General features: G+C 39.8%; 1 long non-coding RNA gene across 1 annotated transcript in view; it reads left to right on the top strand.

Annotated features, from left to right (window-relative positions):
* Window positions 1-320: 320 nt before the first annotated feature.
* Window positions 321-16,296, top strand: part of LOC132492652 (uncharacterized) — a 406,999-nt gene continuing 391,023 nt past the window's right edge. The window contains exon 1 of the long non-coding RNA XR_009532839.1: window positions 321-436. This is a non-coding gene — a long non-coding RNA (uncharacterized LOC132492652). The remainder of the gene's footprint in view (window positions 437-16,296) is intronic.

Here is a 16,296-nt window from a genome sequence, read left to right as displayed (position 1 = left end):
TGAAGAAAGGAAGTAAATTTTAAAGAAAAAGACTTAGAAACTTGCCCTTTTTGCCCTTTCTTTGTGTCTTAATGAACAAAGGATAACTGGGCCTTTTTTGAAGTGTTTGCTTATGTTGAAGACACAAAATGCAACCTGTACTCTTATCATAATATGTTCAGTTTATGAGTACACAAACTTATAAACTGTGAATTTCCCTAAAGTTATTATACCATTTAGAAGATGTTTGCTTGGACGTTTACTTAAAACCAAACAATTGAGGTCTATATGTCCAAATAATTTCCTTCTCTCTTGCTGTCTCCATTTCAGTTTCCTGAGTTTCTGGGAAGGCCTGGTTTCCCCAAAGGAACAATTTCTGGTAGAAGTCTGAAGGTCTGACCCAAGAAAAAAAATCCAGTATAGCCAATGAATTGAGGACAAGAAGGTTTCCAGTCAGGTAGGAACATTTAATCTCATACATTACAATCACCTTAAGTAAGGTGTGCTGATAGCTGGATATGATTTAACTTCTTGGAAAAAGATGCATATCTAACCTACCCCACAAGGAAGCTGTTCTCAATTCCCTTAGTGGTTGTGGTGTTTATCAGAGAGTGCCTTGGGGGAAGATGAATACAGTAACAGTATGATGCTCTTTTTTTTTCATTTTTAGCTCATTGTTGCCAAGTACCCTTGGTGACCTTGGTGCCTGTGGTTTAATCCCAGGAGGTTAGACATGTGGAACAGCACATTAACCCTTTTTAGTATTTTCTCCCAATACAAATCATTTTTATAGGTTGTCTCCATGGTCTTCTAGTTGCTTATCAAAATTAAGCATCAAGTCTTCTAAGTAAGCAATATCCCCTGTCAGTGTGAGGAAATCAGCTTGGTTCTTATTGGGGCACATCTTCTTGGTCTTGGCACAAAGTGAGTTCACATAGGGAGTTAGAAGGAGGAGAATGGGGCACGCGAAAGGGGAGTTCTGTGTTCTCATTTACCTATGCATGTTGAAACTCCACTAACAGTTTTATTTTCATTAGCAATTTGTGATAAAAACTTAGGGTAGGGCTTCCCTGGTGGCGCAGTGGTTGAGAGTCTGCCTGCCGATGCAGAGGACATGGGTTCGTGCCCCCGTCTGGGAAAATCCCACATACCGCGGAGTGGCTGGGCCCATGAGCCATGGCCGCTGATCCTGCGCGTCCAGAGCCTGTGCTCCGCAACGGGAGAGGCCACAACAGTGAGAGGCCCGTGTACCGCAAAAAACCCAAAACTTACGGTAAAGGGAATAATGAAGCTGTCCCACTATATGGCACGACAAAAGATAGTAGTGACATCAAAATCAGGGCCTATCCATCTCATTTGCAGTTATATACTCAGTGTTTAGCCTAGCATTTGATCCCTCATCAGTATTCAATAAGAAGATGTGTGTTGAATGACTTAAGGATGAATTAATGAATGAAAAAAGTTAATATGGCAGAAAATGTGTTTTATCCTTGTACTTTCATGTGTTGCCTTCTGTATTTCAAGACCCAGCACTGTAACTGACACATAGAATATAAGCAGTAAAATTTGTTGAAAGCATGAATGAGTCCCCACAATTCTAAGAATAATTTTAAGACCAACACAGACCCCCTATCTGCCAAGGTCTATGACAGAAGTATCCAGAGAAGAAAGCCTGATCTCAGCTAGTGGTAGAGCTGACAGAATTTATCTAGTTTTAATAATTTACAGCTCATCCCATTACATTTAGGCATAGTGCCTACATGAGCCATACAATTAAATGTGGACTGAAAAAAAATGCACAACCTAAAAGTTGAGAATTATGTTTTATTTGGAGGACATACTGAGGACTTAAGTCAGGAGACAGCCTCTCAGATAGCTCTGAGGGACTGTTCTGAAGAGGTAAGGGAGGGCACAGGATATTTAGGGGTTCTTGCAAAAAAGAAAAAAAACCCGGTAGTTGGAACATCAACATCTAGCTCCCCCAAGGTAGACTGCAGTGTGTTACCCTTCCCTCGGCCTACCCTGGGGCACCCTGAAGGGCCTACGGGTCTGAGTGTGGCCCAGCAAGCCCAGGGGAGCCGGCGGGTCCTCAGAGTTCTTGTCCTGAAACTGGCGCTGACGCGACGGGGCCACGAGTCTCTAGACACTTACTGCCGTTAAACGAATGCAGAACTGCGACTAAGGCCTCAGGGAACCTGCTTCACGCCTACCCTTCTGGATGCCAAATCAAGACCTTACGTTGAGGCTAGGGCCCCCGTTGAGATTCCCCTTAGCTCTAGAGCAGGGCAGGAAGAGCTCCCACCCAGGACCTGGAAGCACCCTCTTTCTTTCGAGAAAACTCTTTTTTTTCCCTCAGAGCCATGCCTGCAGGGACTAGAAACATGGCAACAACAGTGTTTTTCAGGTTTTTTCCGGCTGCAAGAATGGAGCTTTCAAAATGGGAAAACCAGGCTTTTCGCTATAGACGCCATGTCTAGATTGACACGCAGCCTAAATACGTGTGTTTTCTAACAAGTAAAAGAGACACAAGCTACCCACTGTGCCCTAAACTGAATCAACTTTTTAAAGCAGGGTGTTCTGCGGCTAGCGAACTGCCTCAATGAGGGAATGCCTTCGGTCGGCCGAGGGGCCTGTGTATCTTCCAATATCCGGCAGTGCTACACGAAGAACTGTTCTTTAGTTGAAGTTGCAGTGCAAACTGAATTTCCCCTTGAGGTATGGTGACTTCACGTATGAGGTCCGAGGAAGAATTGCCTTCCTCCCCTTTGAAGTCCCAAACCACTCCACCCAACATCTTTGTCTTTAGTTGAAAGTGGTATTTAAGGTGAGGATTTCAGCCATTTGGGAGATTTACTGAGTTCTCCTGGGTCTCTTCCATGTATACATATTATTAAATTTTGTTTGATTTTCTCCTGTTAATCTTAATCTGTCTCATGTCAATTTAATTCCTAGACTAACCAGAAAAATCTAGAAGGGTACAGGAAACTTTCTTCCTGCCCAAGAGGCATTATAGTGCAGGGCACATTGCCTGCCTTTGAAAGCATCTGAACTTCTACACAGTGAGAACCCTCTCCTTTCCATGCCCCTTTACCATAGGCATAAAGATTTCTGTGCACATCGAGGCTGAGAAGAACTCCTGAGTCCATCATTGTTTCTCCAGGCAGTCATGAAGACTGTCAGAGAGGAAGAACTTTTCCTCTGCCCTTCTGTAGGCAAATGGAGTAGGGGGTCCCCAAAGAAAAAGAATCAAACATAACTTTTTGACATAAGAGAAGCCATTTTAAGCCTAAATCATTTGTGATCTCAGCCTGGTCGTGATGCTTGCTCTTGAACAGGTCTCAGTAATTAATGATCTTGTGAAATAAAATTGTCCCTTACCATCTGGTTCTATAAGAATGAAGTCACTAGCCACTGTAGTCTCTGACCTTGACAAAAAAGGAATCACTTGATCTAAAAGAGAACTGGAAATTTTTCTTTGAGCCAAATTTGAGGATTATAACCTGGGAAGAGCATCTCAGAAAACTCTGAAAACTGTTCTGCCCATTAGAAACCCAGGGAGGTGTATAAGTTTTTTTTGAGACAGAGGGCTGTACATCAAATGACATTTTATTGAACGTTTACATAATTCAGATCTAAGTGCCATCCTGCTGGTCATGTAACCCCTTACAAGGTCAAGAAGAAATGTTAGCTCTTAAGGAGGGAGTTGTCTTGTTGATGTTAGGAGAATGTTCCTCTTTATGGTTGAGCAAGTGTCCCTGCCTATGGGGGAGGTTTGGTCAATGTATAATGCAGATGCACAATGCACAGTGTGGGGAGAGAGGAGACCAAAGGGCAGAGAAGAATTTATGTTTACATTTCTCTTGTCTTGCCATAAAATATAAATTTTGTTTCACAACCTTCAACACACCCTGAATGGAATTCAGGACAGAGATCAGGAATGAGGCAGTCTATGCTCTGAGAAAACCCGGCAGAACAGGCCTTCAGATAGTTCGATATTTTCAGATTTTATGAGCCCAGTTTCTTTTATCTTCTCATATCTAGAAAAGCACTAAAATCATTAATGGAGACATCTGCTCCTTGTGACTAGCAGCCACCATTTCGTGACTAGCAGCAAATTTCTGCCAAAATGTGTCCCTGATTACATGTGTCCCCCTTCACCAAAATCACATACATGCTGACCTTCCCCCTAACTCTTTCGAGTAGTTCCTCAGAGCTATCTGAGAGGCTGTTTCCTTGGCTATAGTCCTCATTTTGCCCCAAATAAAACTTAACTCACAACTCTCAGTTTGTGCTTTTTTTTTTTCAGTTGACAGTTTAAAACTTTCCCAATTTGCCTGTTCAAGGAGCCACCGTTTGGGGAAAATCCCTGCTGTTCTCCTTACTTGCTACAAGTAATAAACCCTTCCTTCACCTGCCCTTTGGCTTGGTTGTGTCTTTTGGCTCAACAAAAGAAGTGTTTCAGGTAACATTTTGAGCTGGTCTAAGAATTAAATTGACGTGAGACTGATTAACAGGAGAAAATAAAACAAAAGTTTAATAATATGTATATCTAGGAGTCATTTTTGGCCTAAGCTGTTTTGCAATCTAAGCCTGGCCAGGATGCTTGCCGTTGAAAGGGTCTCAGTAATTAATAATCTTAAGGGAACAAAATAATGCAGAATCAAAGGACTGTTTTCAGGTCAAAGAAGTAACAATAGCAAAGATAATTGTAAAGACTCCCAGTTCTCTTTCAATGGTAAAGATTAGCCTGATCAACTGGGAACATAAGGAATGATGATATTGACCTTTTCTGACCCTCATGACTTCAGTCCACTAAAGCTTGGACTCTGTGGACCACCCAAACCCCTTCATGAATATGCATATACCCTTAGCTTAAAAATTCCCCAATTTTGCTGTTCAGGAAATCACTGCTTTGGGAAAGACCCCCGGTGTTCTCTTTACTTGCTGCAAGTAACAAATCCTTTCTTCTCCCAATCTTTGTTTTTGTTGTGCCTTTCAGCTTGACACCCACCAAGAGGCAAACCCAGGTTTTTGGGTAACATTAGCTCTTTGGCGGGCAATGAAAATGACATAAGGCAGATTAACAAGAGAAAATTAAATTATTATGTGCACATGGGGAATTCACATAAGTATGAAGAATTCCAAAGACAGTAAGACAAGGTGACATATATATATTCTTGACTAAAGAGAAGTGAAACTGAGCAGGACCCTGTGGGGTTCCTGGGCACTAAAGTCTTTCTGTGTCCCCCATTTCTTGTTTGCAGGGACTAGGCTTCAGCCTCCACAACCTTCCCTGAATTCCAAAGGGTAGGGTCAAATAGTTGCTAATCAGGGAAGGGAGGGGCTGCAGAGACAAGGGAGGAACTGTCAAGAAACAATAGTGCAGCTTTGGGACAAGATCCTGGTTCTGCCTCAAGGGAAACATATAACAATAACTTTGAGCTCTTCTACAGAACTCAAACCCCCAACAAATGGAAAATGTTAACTACTTGATGAAGCATCCTTCATTCTAGAGAGAAGGTCAGAGTTTGATAACCTTGAGAAGCATAGAAGCTCATCAGGAGACCACCTGAGGCCAGATTAAAGGATTGCAGGCCCTGAACACACCATCATCCTTATCAGCAACCCTGACCTTGAACCATTGCTATAAAACTCCTCACCAAATCCCCCCAGGTTGGGACACACAGTTTTGAGGGCATTAGCCTGCTGTGTCCCCCTTTGCCTGGCAACACAATAAACCTATTCTTTTCTACTTCACCCAAACTCTGCCCCGGAATTCGATTCCATACCAGTGCACAGAGGTCAAATTTCGGCATCAGAAGGAGGTATGGGTCTGAAATTTCAAGGGGAAGTAAGGTAATTCACAGGAAGTTAAAAAGAGTTAATGTTTGGTAAACAAATGTTTGCTGAGCCATCCAAAGACAATGAGACACAGAGAGAATTTTTTTTTTTTTTTTTTGCGGTATGCGTGCCTCTCACTGTTGTGGCCTCTCCCCTTGCGGAGCACAGGCTCCGGATGCACAGGACCAGCAGCCATGGCTCACGGGCCCAGCCGCTCTGCGGCACGTAGGATCTTCCCGGACCGGGGCATGAACCCGTGTCCCCTGCATCGGCAGGCGGACTCTCAACCACTGCGCCACCAGGGAAGCCCCACAGAGAGGATTTTGATCAAATGGGCTTTTCAATGTTCCTCCTGTTCTACCACACCTAGTGTTATACTACATTTATCTCTAGTGATAGCTTCTTCCTGGGACAGGCCTCCTGTCTTAAATTATTTTAGGCAATAAGGGGGAAGTTCAAAGGCTCTTCCTGAGTCTTTTGGGCCTTGATTGTTTTCAGCTCAAAATAATCCACATGCCATAGTGGCACATCTTGTGGTGGCCTGCACTTAGACCCATTGGCTCCCACGTGCAAATGAGAACCATGCAGCAACTCAGGGAGAGCCCTGAGCACATTATTCAGATAGACACCAACATGATGCAATTTTTCTTCCGTGTGTTCAGTGAGAGAAAGCAATACAAGAGGCACTGCCCTTTTACTTTGGGGGAGGTTGAAAGTCCCTTCTTGGAAAGGAAAAATAAGTACTTTTAGAGCATTTAGAAAACCTAAAACCTGTGACTCAATTTTTTTAAGTGCAGAGTTAATTTTACCCAAATGTGTTTTCTTAAAAATTGCAACCAGTCAAGATCAGTATCTTCAAGGGATGCATCAGTTGTGATATTTGCTGACTTTACACTGTTCTGAAATTGAGGATACCTTCCCTCTACTCAGTTAATGTTTATTTTTATTAAGTTTTAAAACTGTTTTAAGTAGGAGATCTTTTACTGGAGCCTGAGGATTGATAATGTTAACCACTGTGACCCTGCTCTGTTACCTCACATCAACCAAAGAATTGTGCAGGAGCTGATCACATACCCTGTGATTCCCCTCTCTCACCTGGTATTTAAAAATGCTTCCATGAAACCCATCAGGAAAGGGGGTTCAGGTGTTTTGAGCACTAGCTGACCTGAACTCCCTGCCTGGCACCTGCAGTAAACACTGCACTTTCCTTCGCCATAACCTGCTGTCAGTAGATTTGCTTTACTGCACATGGGAGAGCAGACCCACGTTTTTTTCATCAGCATATTTATATATATTATTATATATTGTAGGCAATGGAGATATTTTACTTCTTTCCTATTGTGCTGTTTTATTTTTTAACTGAGTTAACCATGAAAGTCAATTTTTGTTGATAGAGGAGAAAAGGTACAAATTAATTAGCTATAGTTAAAAATTTAAAGCTTTCAAAATGCTTGTTATTTATAATGAGGTTTATTTAACAGAATTAGGAAATAATTCTGTATTTAAATGGTTCGATTGTGATTGTGGAACATGAAATTGGTAGTCCACAGGACATATACTAAATTTTCACCCTTAGTGATACTATATTTGTACTGTCCATGTCAAGCTAAAACGTTGTTTTTCAACAATCTTTAGCAAACATATCTTAGTTTTATTAATCAGAGGGAATATAGGAGCTCAATTTGATATAGGGAACTTGAGCATTCCATCAACATGAATTTGAAGAATACACTAAGAATATCTTCTACATTACATTGGAGTAGTGAATTACTGGTAATTATTTAGGGAATTCTTTTGAAAAATATAGTCACCAGGGGCCAATAATTGAATTCTATTGAAATAAAGATAGATATTAATAAGAATGGAAAATTATATTTTCATTTTATATTGCCCATATCTTCATTTTATTTGTAGGTTTTGAAAGTTTGCAAGAGAAAGATATCAGAATTTATACTTCATTCAGCAGAATCCCTTGGAGCAAATGATCACGCACTCAGAATACATAAGTGGAGACATTACTGACTGTGGCCCAGGAGACAAGGACAAGACCTAGAAAAGACACGGTCAATAATGGAGGGAAAGAAAGATTGGAATAGACAGGCATTTCTCTTAATGAAAAATGTTAACAGTAGAATCCTTGAGGGAGAATCTTTGAAAACATTGGATTTCTATAACAATAAAAAATTGAGTCCCAAAGTACAATGAGAAATAACAATAATGAATAAATAGGATAAAGAAATTATATGTTAACTGGCATACATTCCAGGCGATGATCAGACTCCTGCAGAAACCAGGGCTTTTTGGCCTTTAATTCCCCTTGGGCAGAACTGCAGCGCCCCTGTCCGCAGCCTTCAGCCATCAACTCCAGGACTACAGAGGCAGAGTCCTGGCCCTCAAGTCAGGCTGCCTCACTGACTTGAATGCCCATGGAAAAGGGAACATTGATCCTGACCTGAGACACAGCCCTCAGATGTTTATAAGCTGGAAAGTCTGCATCAGACTTCCTTGCATCTCTCTAGGGTGAACTAGGGAAAACAAAATGTCACAAAACCCTTTCCCACAGAAGAAGTCTGGGAAGAAACACATGACGATCTTGGCCTTGGTGCCAGGTGAGGCTGATCTCACTAGAGCACACCTTCTCCTGGGTTTGGTACCAGAATCCAGGGCCCTGGTGGGAGGACCTGGGCTCTGCCCTGGGTTCCATGGACACAGACGAGCAAGTGTGATCTCAGCAACCTTCAAGGACCCAGATGTGAGAAAGAGGCAATGAAGACACGATGGCTGCTTCAGGGTGGCTTGGTGTCAGCCTAGAACAGCTGGACTTCATAAGGAATAACACACTGTGGAGGGAAATAATAAAGAATTTATAATAGGAACAGAAAATAGTTTTATTTGAGCCAAGCTGAGGGCTATAATCTGGGAGGCAGCCCCTCAAAAGGCTCTAAGGAACTTCTCCACTGAAGCATGGTAGTCTTTTACTTTATCAGAACAAAGAACATACATCAAACATGACAGGGGTCTATTCCTTAAAGATTTCAAAAGAGACAGATTTAGTACATATATAGTGAGATAGTAGGATCCTGGCACGTGGGAAAGGAGCCTCATCTTCGAGAGGGTGTTAACATGGGCATCATAAGAAGGGAGTCATTTACCCTTCTTTTTGAATCAGACATTTCTTTTCCTTAATGGTTAAAGCAGATGTGCTGTGTGTGTTTGACAGGCTCTTTCAGTTCACACAAAGTTTACACTGAACCATGTATAAGCCTAAATGACTTCCCCATACCTCATTACGTGAAAAGTTTCTCCCTCAACACTATAATTTGGGGCTTGACTAATCTTGGCGATAAACCAGACCCATAATACCCTCAGCTCTCTAGGCCTCTCCACCTGCAGATCCTGCTGTATCCTCCCCCCAGGGCACAGCACCACAAGAGGGTGTCAGGTGAGGGGTTTGGGACTCAGAGAATTGACTCCCGAAAGTGTTTCTGTTTTCCAAGATAAATAACAATACAGTTTGGATTCTAAAAATCATCCAAATAAGTGAAAAAAAAATGTTAGACCAACAGTGAATCACAGCGTTTTTCATAAGATAAGTGAATGTTATATAATGAAAGAGTAAATAGAGCCCAGAGGCTTTAATATGTAAAATTACAATGGAGTTCAGTAGTGTTTAAAATACATCCAAAGGTCATATTTATGAGCTGCACGTCCAGCTGTATTCCACAAGAATTTAGGCAAATGCATGAAAGATGAGTTATGAGTAAAGCATTATCCCCAAACTGTGGGTGTGGGGAAACTCATCCTAGCACTTTGTGCAGAACTAATACATTGCAACCATATCTGGTTTCAAAACTGATATTTTCTGCAACTAAAAAGGCAGAAATAAGCTAAATAAGCTACCTATCCCCCCTTTGTCCTTCAGTTATTAATTAAGACTCCTATTTCTTCCTCTCTTATCTATTTTTTAAATTATAATTTCAAATGCCAAAATATTCAGCTATTATATATGTTATTGTTCTCTTAATTTAGTCTCTACACAGCCTGAAATTTCTTTTTAATTTCCCTATTATATAATTAGTTTTATATTCATCAATTATATGATATTTCCAGCAGGTACTGAGCTTTTATGCTCCAAATGTATGCCCTTCCATACTTTAACGCACATAAATATACTTTATACTTTTACATCAATTTAAAAGGTAATCTATTGAGTGCAAATTCTGTCTTCAGCATTTTGTTGGGGTCAGCAGTGGGGAGTGAAAATGTAGAAGAAGGAAAAGACATGGCTTATTGTTCTCAAACGAAGTTACAGAGAAACCTCTGACTTCCTTACCAAAAGGAGGCCCATTTCTTTTTCAATGTCTTTTCTTTTTTTAAAAAAAAAAAAATTTATTTATTTATTTATGGCTGCATTGGGTTTTCGTTGCAGTGTGAGGGCTTCTCATTGTGGTGGCTCCTCTTGTTGCGCAGCACGGACTCTAGGCTCATGGGCTTCACTAGTTGCAACTTGCGGGCTCAGTGGTTGTGGCTTGCGGACTTAGTTGCTCCACGATATGTGGGATCTTCCTGGACCAGGGCTTGAACCCGTGTCCCCTGCACTGGCAGGTGGATTCTTAACCACTGTGCAACCAGGGAAGCCCTCAATGTCTTTTCTATTGACTTCAAATCTATCGGGCTTTAAAATGATTTGTGTGTGTGTGCTCATATTCTGACTGTCTCTCACAGCAGATTGTGAGTTCTCTGAAAGTGAGGCAGGAGATAAATGGGCCCCAGGGTAAGCAGCAGGAGTTCATTCCCTCTGGACAGAAACTCCAAAATATCAATAACAGGGCAATCGAGAAAGGAGGCTGTGCCCTGCCCAGATAAGAGATAAAAGACTAGATGTTCCTCATTCTCGTAGTCAAGGAGACCTTCCCAGCTACACATGTGCAGAAGGGTTCCTTGGAGGTCAAAAAGGGAGAGGGCACCACCCCATAGTAAGTGATGTCAACTACCCATAGGCCTCTTCGCTAGAATCCATCTTGGCTAAGAGATGCACATGAACATGGGAGGACCCTGAGGTATACCAAATATGGACTCAGAACCAGGCAAAGCAAGATGATTGGTCAAAGGAAACCTGGAAGAAATTACCCATAAAAGTGATTCAAACTACCAAGTGAGCGCAACTCTCTCTGAGCCCGCCCATGTGTCTAGCCACATGTATTCTTTGTCCTCCTAATAAACACTTTACTTGTTTCACTACTTTCCATCTCTGTGGAAATTCATTTCTACACAGCAGACAGGCCAGGACCTTGTCACTGGTCACTAGTCCCTGGTGGTCTAGTGGCTAGGATTTAGTGCTTTCACCGCCCCAGCCTGACTTCAATCTCTGGCCAGGAACTAAAATCCTGCTTCAAGCAGCTGCAGGCTGAGGCCACCTGAGATGAAAACAGGGGCAATGTTTATCTTGTTTAAGATCATATCTTGTTAAAAAACAAAATTCAACTGAGTAAATTTGAAAATCTGATTGGCCTTATTTGATGCTTTATGAATTGGGCAGCATCTCATCTAGTAAATAGAAGGGCACTTTGAGAAATTTTACAGAGTGGAAGGTTTTTATAGAAAGGAGGGCGGGCAAGAAAGTCATTAGCAAAAGAAAAAAAGGTTATTTGGGACCAGTACTATCTTCTCTTTGTAGGGAAGGGAAGCCTTGAGTTTTATCTTGCAGATTGCCTCTTCTTCTTGGGTTGGGGGAGATGGAGAGGGCCCCTGTGATAGATTACCACATTGGTGCCGACCAGAAAATTGCAGATTTCAGAATTAAGATAACATTTCTGGTGAAGGTCGAAATTGCAAGTAGGTTAGGTATTAAATATATGCGTGGTATCGTGGGCTTCAGCACAAATGAAACCATTTTGTGTCAGTGGTTTTCCTCCTTAATAGTCCCTAATGCAGAACTAGCAGAAACACAACAAAGATTTGTGAAAAAGGAAATGAGTGCCTAACTCAATTGGTCAACTGGTGTAAAGAATGTGGCATAAGAATAAAAAGATCTAGAGAGCAGATGAAAGAAGCTTTTGTTTATATTTTTAAAAGGAATGTCTTCTGTGTTTTCAAATTACTGCAAATCTAATCAGCAATGTTGATGTGACTCTTAAAAATGATGCTTTTTGAAAGGTTAGAGAAAGAAAAACAAGAAAAAAATAAGGATGTTTGGCATTCTGGATGTTGGCTAAATGGCAATTTAATCACTAAGAACATATTTTATTCTATTGTCATGATATATGGGTAATATATGTAAAGATATATTTATATGTCATACATAATATATATTTCCTTTTAATCACCCCTATTGGGGTACAATTTACATACAACTAATAGCACTCATGTTAAGTATATAGCACAGTTAGATAAATTTTGACAAATATGTACAGTTGTGTAATCACTACCACAACCATGATACAGAAAATTTCCATTACCCAGAAAGTTTCCTTAGGCTGCTTTGTGGTCAATCCTCACCTTCCTACAAAAGTGATATGATGATTTGCTTTCAGTGACTATAGTTTTCCCATTCTCAAATTTCCATAAATAGAATCTAACAGTGTGTATTTGGTTCCTGTTTTCTTTCACTCAGCATGTTTTGAGATTCATCCATGTTATGTATATTAATATTTCATTCCCCTTTATTGCTGATGTGAATTACTCATTCACTTGATGAGGAACATTTGAGCTGTTTACAGTTTGCAGCCTTAACCTTTATGAAACCATCGGGATTTCCATTAGAATTCTTTAATCTCTTACCCAATTCAATGGTATGATTTGAAAGTTATCAGAAACCTGCACTTGTCAGAAAGTCTTTAGTATGAATCTTCCTGAAGATGAAGCATTTTTGCAAAAGCATCTATGAATGATAAAAAGACTTAAAAAGACACAGTTAAAGAGCTGGTTAAAATGCAATTGACAAAAAAAAATTTGTTTACTTCTGTAACATACAAATTTGACATATTCAAATTTTAGAAATTTTATTTAATGTCATATAACATAAGAATATCTATATTAATGATATTTAGTATAATCTAAATGTATAACCTAAGAAGGTTGGAGATACATTTATCTCTAATCAATTGACAGTGCCTCCCATAACATACCAAATCATCCTAATTAGTTTAATATCTCTCTTTGAGATGACTTAGGGGTCCTCCAAAACATCCCAAAGGTATCTAGAGGTCAAAGTATCTTTCATTAGGATTCTATCCTTGAGAAGTTTATCCAAAATGTTAAAAAGTTTCAAGACACTTGGTCAAATAGGATTACAGACCACTGTGAAACAATGCTTATGCATTTAAGCAAAGTTACAATGAAAGATTTTAAAAGCAAGTACAGAAAGTTATAACAGATTATCTAAAAGGTAAAGAAAATTTACAATCTTAATCAAAAGCAAATCAATATTCCAAGAAAACTTTTTTCTCTTAAAAGAGAGAGAAAAAAATTTTAAGTTTTTGTACCACTTGACTTTTAATCTTAAAATTCATTTACTCAATTAAATTCATTCTAATCTTAGTGAGTCCTGACGACACATAGAATTTCTTTCTAAAGATTACTTTTTCCCCAGAAATCTACAACTTTCTATATTCATACTAACTTGCCCTTTATTTTATTTCCTCTTTAGAAATAACCAGCTTTAAGACAAAATTACTTCCTTTTCCTTTAACAAAATAAATTCCTATTCTTCATACCTTCTTTTAATGAAAACACACATCCTATTACCCTGTATATGAAAATGTTCTCATTATTTCTAGTGGCTTTAATTACATATTTAATTAGAATTCTCAAGTCTTAAAAACCTAAATTCCTAGTGAAAATTAAGAAGTAAGCAATTATGAGCTGTTCTTTACATTAGCATTCTGTAGATTGGCAAATTTATAAATAAATGCTATTTATAATTTCTAAAAATATGTGCTTTCTTATGGAAAATGTCTCAGTGTGACACCAAACATACTTATTAATAGTCTTAAATATCTTTACTTTCTCTGTAAAAGGAAGCCAATGTTTAGTAATTAATATTTCAGTATATTATTTTATTTGGAAAAGACCTCGGTATTCAATGAATTCTCATCATTTAGCTTAATTTAGTTAAACTCTAAAATTTCAAGTTACTAAAACTTCCAGAAAAGCTATTTTTAAGTAGACATTCCTAAAACATAATTATTCCCAGAGTTCACCTAAAAACTCTTGTCTCATTTACCTCTATTTTATTCACTTGTTCTCAAAAATTATGTTTAGATTACCCAAGAAAACTTTATGAGACATTAGACCAAGTCAGCCATTATCCCAAATTTAATATTGAATATTTTTCAGATCACATGAATCCGAAATTCATTCAAGTTAGTTTCTTTTATATTTCTGAGAATTTCTGTAAGTGCTTAATTTCCTTTAAGTCAATTAAATAGAGCTAATTTACAAACTAACTTTGATAATACCATCCAAAGGAAAAGAGATATATTTATAATGTACACATGGACATACATACATTCCAGACAAACAGAGATCTCACAGTTTCCCTGCCTGAGTTTAAAAAGGACTCTTCTCCCTTTTTTTCCCCCCTCAGTCTCAGGAATTGGCGATGGTATAGACAAGAGTGAGTGAGAGTACATTAGAGCCCAGGGTAGAACATTTACATTTCAAAGGCACAGGGAGAAAAATGTAAGTTCCTCCTAGTAAGATTTGTTTCCTTCTGGTCAGAAGAGTGAAGAGATACTTTTAACAAGCCAGCTTTTTCGTATGCAAAAACAAGATTTAGAATGTCAAAAAGTGCCCCCTCTGGGGCATTATTCTCCAGAGCCTAAAGAATACTGTGACCACATGATTTTAGAAAAAATATCACCTTCTCCTTTTCATGGGTATGAGCCCGTGAAAGTAAGACCTAAGAATTTCCCAATTCTGCAAAATACACCGTAGGGAATATAAGATGAAACAGAGCTCTGATTACCCCTTCTCAGTTGTTTATGGCTGGTAATCTTAAAATCTCAAACAAACAAACAAATGTAGTCTCTCAGGGTTTCAAACTCCTAAGCCCAAAAGGGAAAATCCCAACAAATGTTTAGCCACTGACAGACCCAAATGGCTAAGAGAATGAATACCCTGGTATTATCACACACAAGTTCCACTACTTACTAGAGAAATCTCAACCAGCAAAGCATGTGTCTTTTTCCCTTTACCACAGAAATCAAAAGTGCCATGGGCCGATGATGCCTGCTCAGTGGCAAGTGTTCAGGGCCATCTCTGAGACAAAGGTGCTCAAGCAGCTGCTGAGTAGTATCCATGAGCTGCCACTGGTCAGGGGCCAGTGTGCTATGGTTGAGATGCCCACTAGGGATGGTGGCCCCTTCATGGTTGCCCAAATTATTGCCAAACCAAACACAGATTCACTCACCCAATGCAGAGCAAAGCCAATCTACTGATACCAGTTGTGGTGAAGGAAAGTACAGTGTTTATTTGCAGGATGCGAAGCAAGGATAACAAGCAGCTAATGCTCAAAAGACCCAAACTCCCTGAAGACTTTTGGGCAAATGTTTCTAAAGACAACATTAGGAGTGAGGGTCTCAGGGTGAATTATCAGTTCATGGACATTCTTTTGATTAGTTGGTGGAGAGGTGACAGGGTGATGTTTTGGGAACCTTAATCATCAGCCTTCTTGTTCCAACCAGTCTGGGACCTACATGCTTGTGATCAGCATGTAGTCAAATCCTCCATCAGGTGGAGAGCCTTAGTGCCTACAGAAAACGCTCAAGTGTCGTGGTCCATACATGGGTTGGAAAAGAATTTCCAGACACAAGGCAGAACGTAAAGAAGATAGAATTTATTAGAGGAAAGTGTCTCTGCCAGAACAGCAGGCTGACTTTCTAGTAGTCTGGGGGAGTGGACCCCAAACATGTGCTATTGATCAGTTTTTATAGCCAGAAAACAAAGGAATGCTCCAAGGTGAAAATTTCGTTTACTAATTGGTCGAGGCACATATACTTTCCTTCTATAGAGTGGCAGTGGGACAGGGAAGATGCCTTTTCTTATTTGGGACAGGTCTCATTGCCCAGCTGGGCTCAGGAATTTCATAACCATCACAACATGGTGGGGAGGGCAATTAAGGGTCTGATAAGGGGTGTAACGCTGACACTTTTTCAGAGAGGGTTGTCCTTTGTCCTTGAAGCACCATTGTCCTTGGAGCACCACATCAAGGATATGTGTCAGACTGTTATCTATAGCCCTTGAGGAGAAAGGGATAGAGACAACACTGTTTTTCAATCTATTGTTACTTTTCTTGCTTGACTGCTTTTCCTTTGTTTCTGAATTTGGTCAGTTCTATAATCATTAACTGCTCTTTGGAAATCAAGGGAGGCCTAGGAGACTAAAGCTTTGTTCTACAAACAAGAAGCAGGGAACACTTTGAGTCTGTCACTGGGAAAGCCCCACAGGATTCTACTCAGTTTCACAATCATGAAT

This window comes from Mesoplodon densirostris, chromosome 6 (genome assembly GCF_025265405.1).
Source record: "Mesoplodon densirostris isolate mMesDen1 chromosome 6, mMesDen1 primary haplotype, whole genome shotgun sequence".
Lineage (NCBI taxonomy): Eukaryota > Metazoa > Chordata > Mammalia > Artiodactyla > Ziphiidae > Mesoplodon > Mesoplodon densirostris.
The sequence above is the reverse complement of the archived record's forward strand: the minus strand, read 5'-3'. Positions and strand labels throughout refer to the sequence as shown.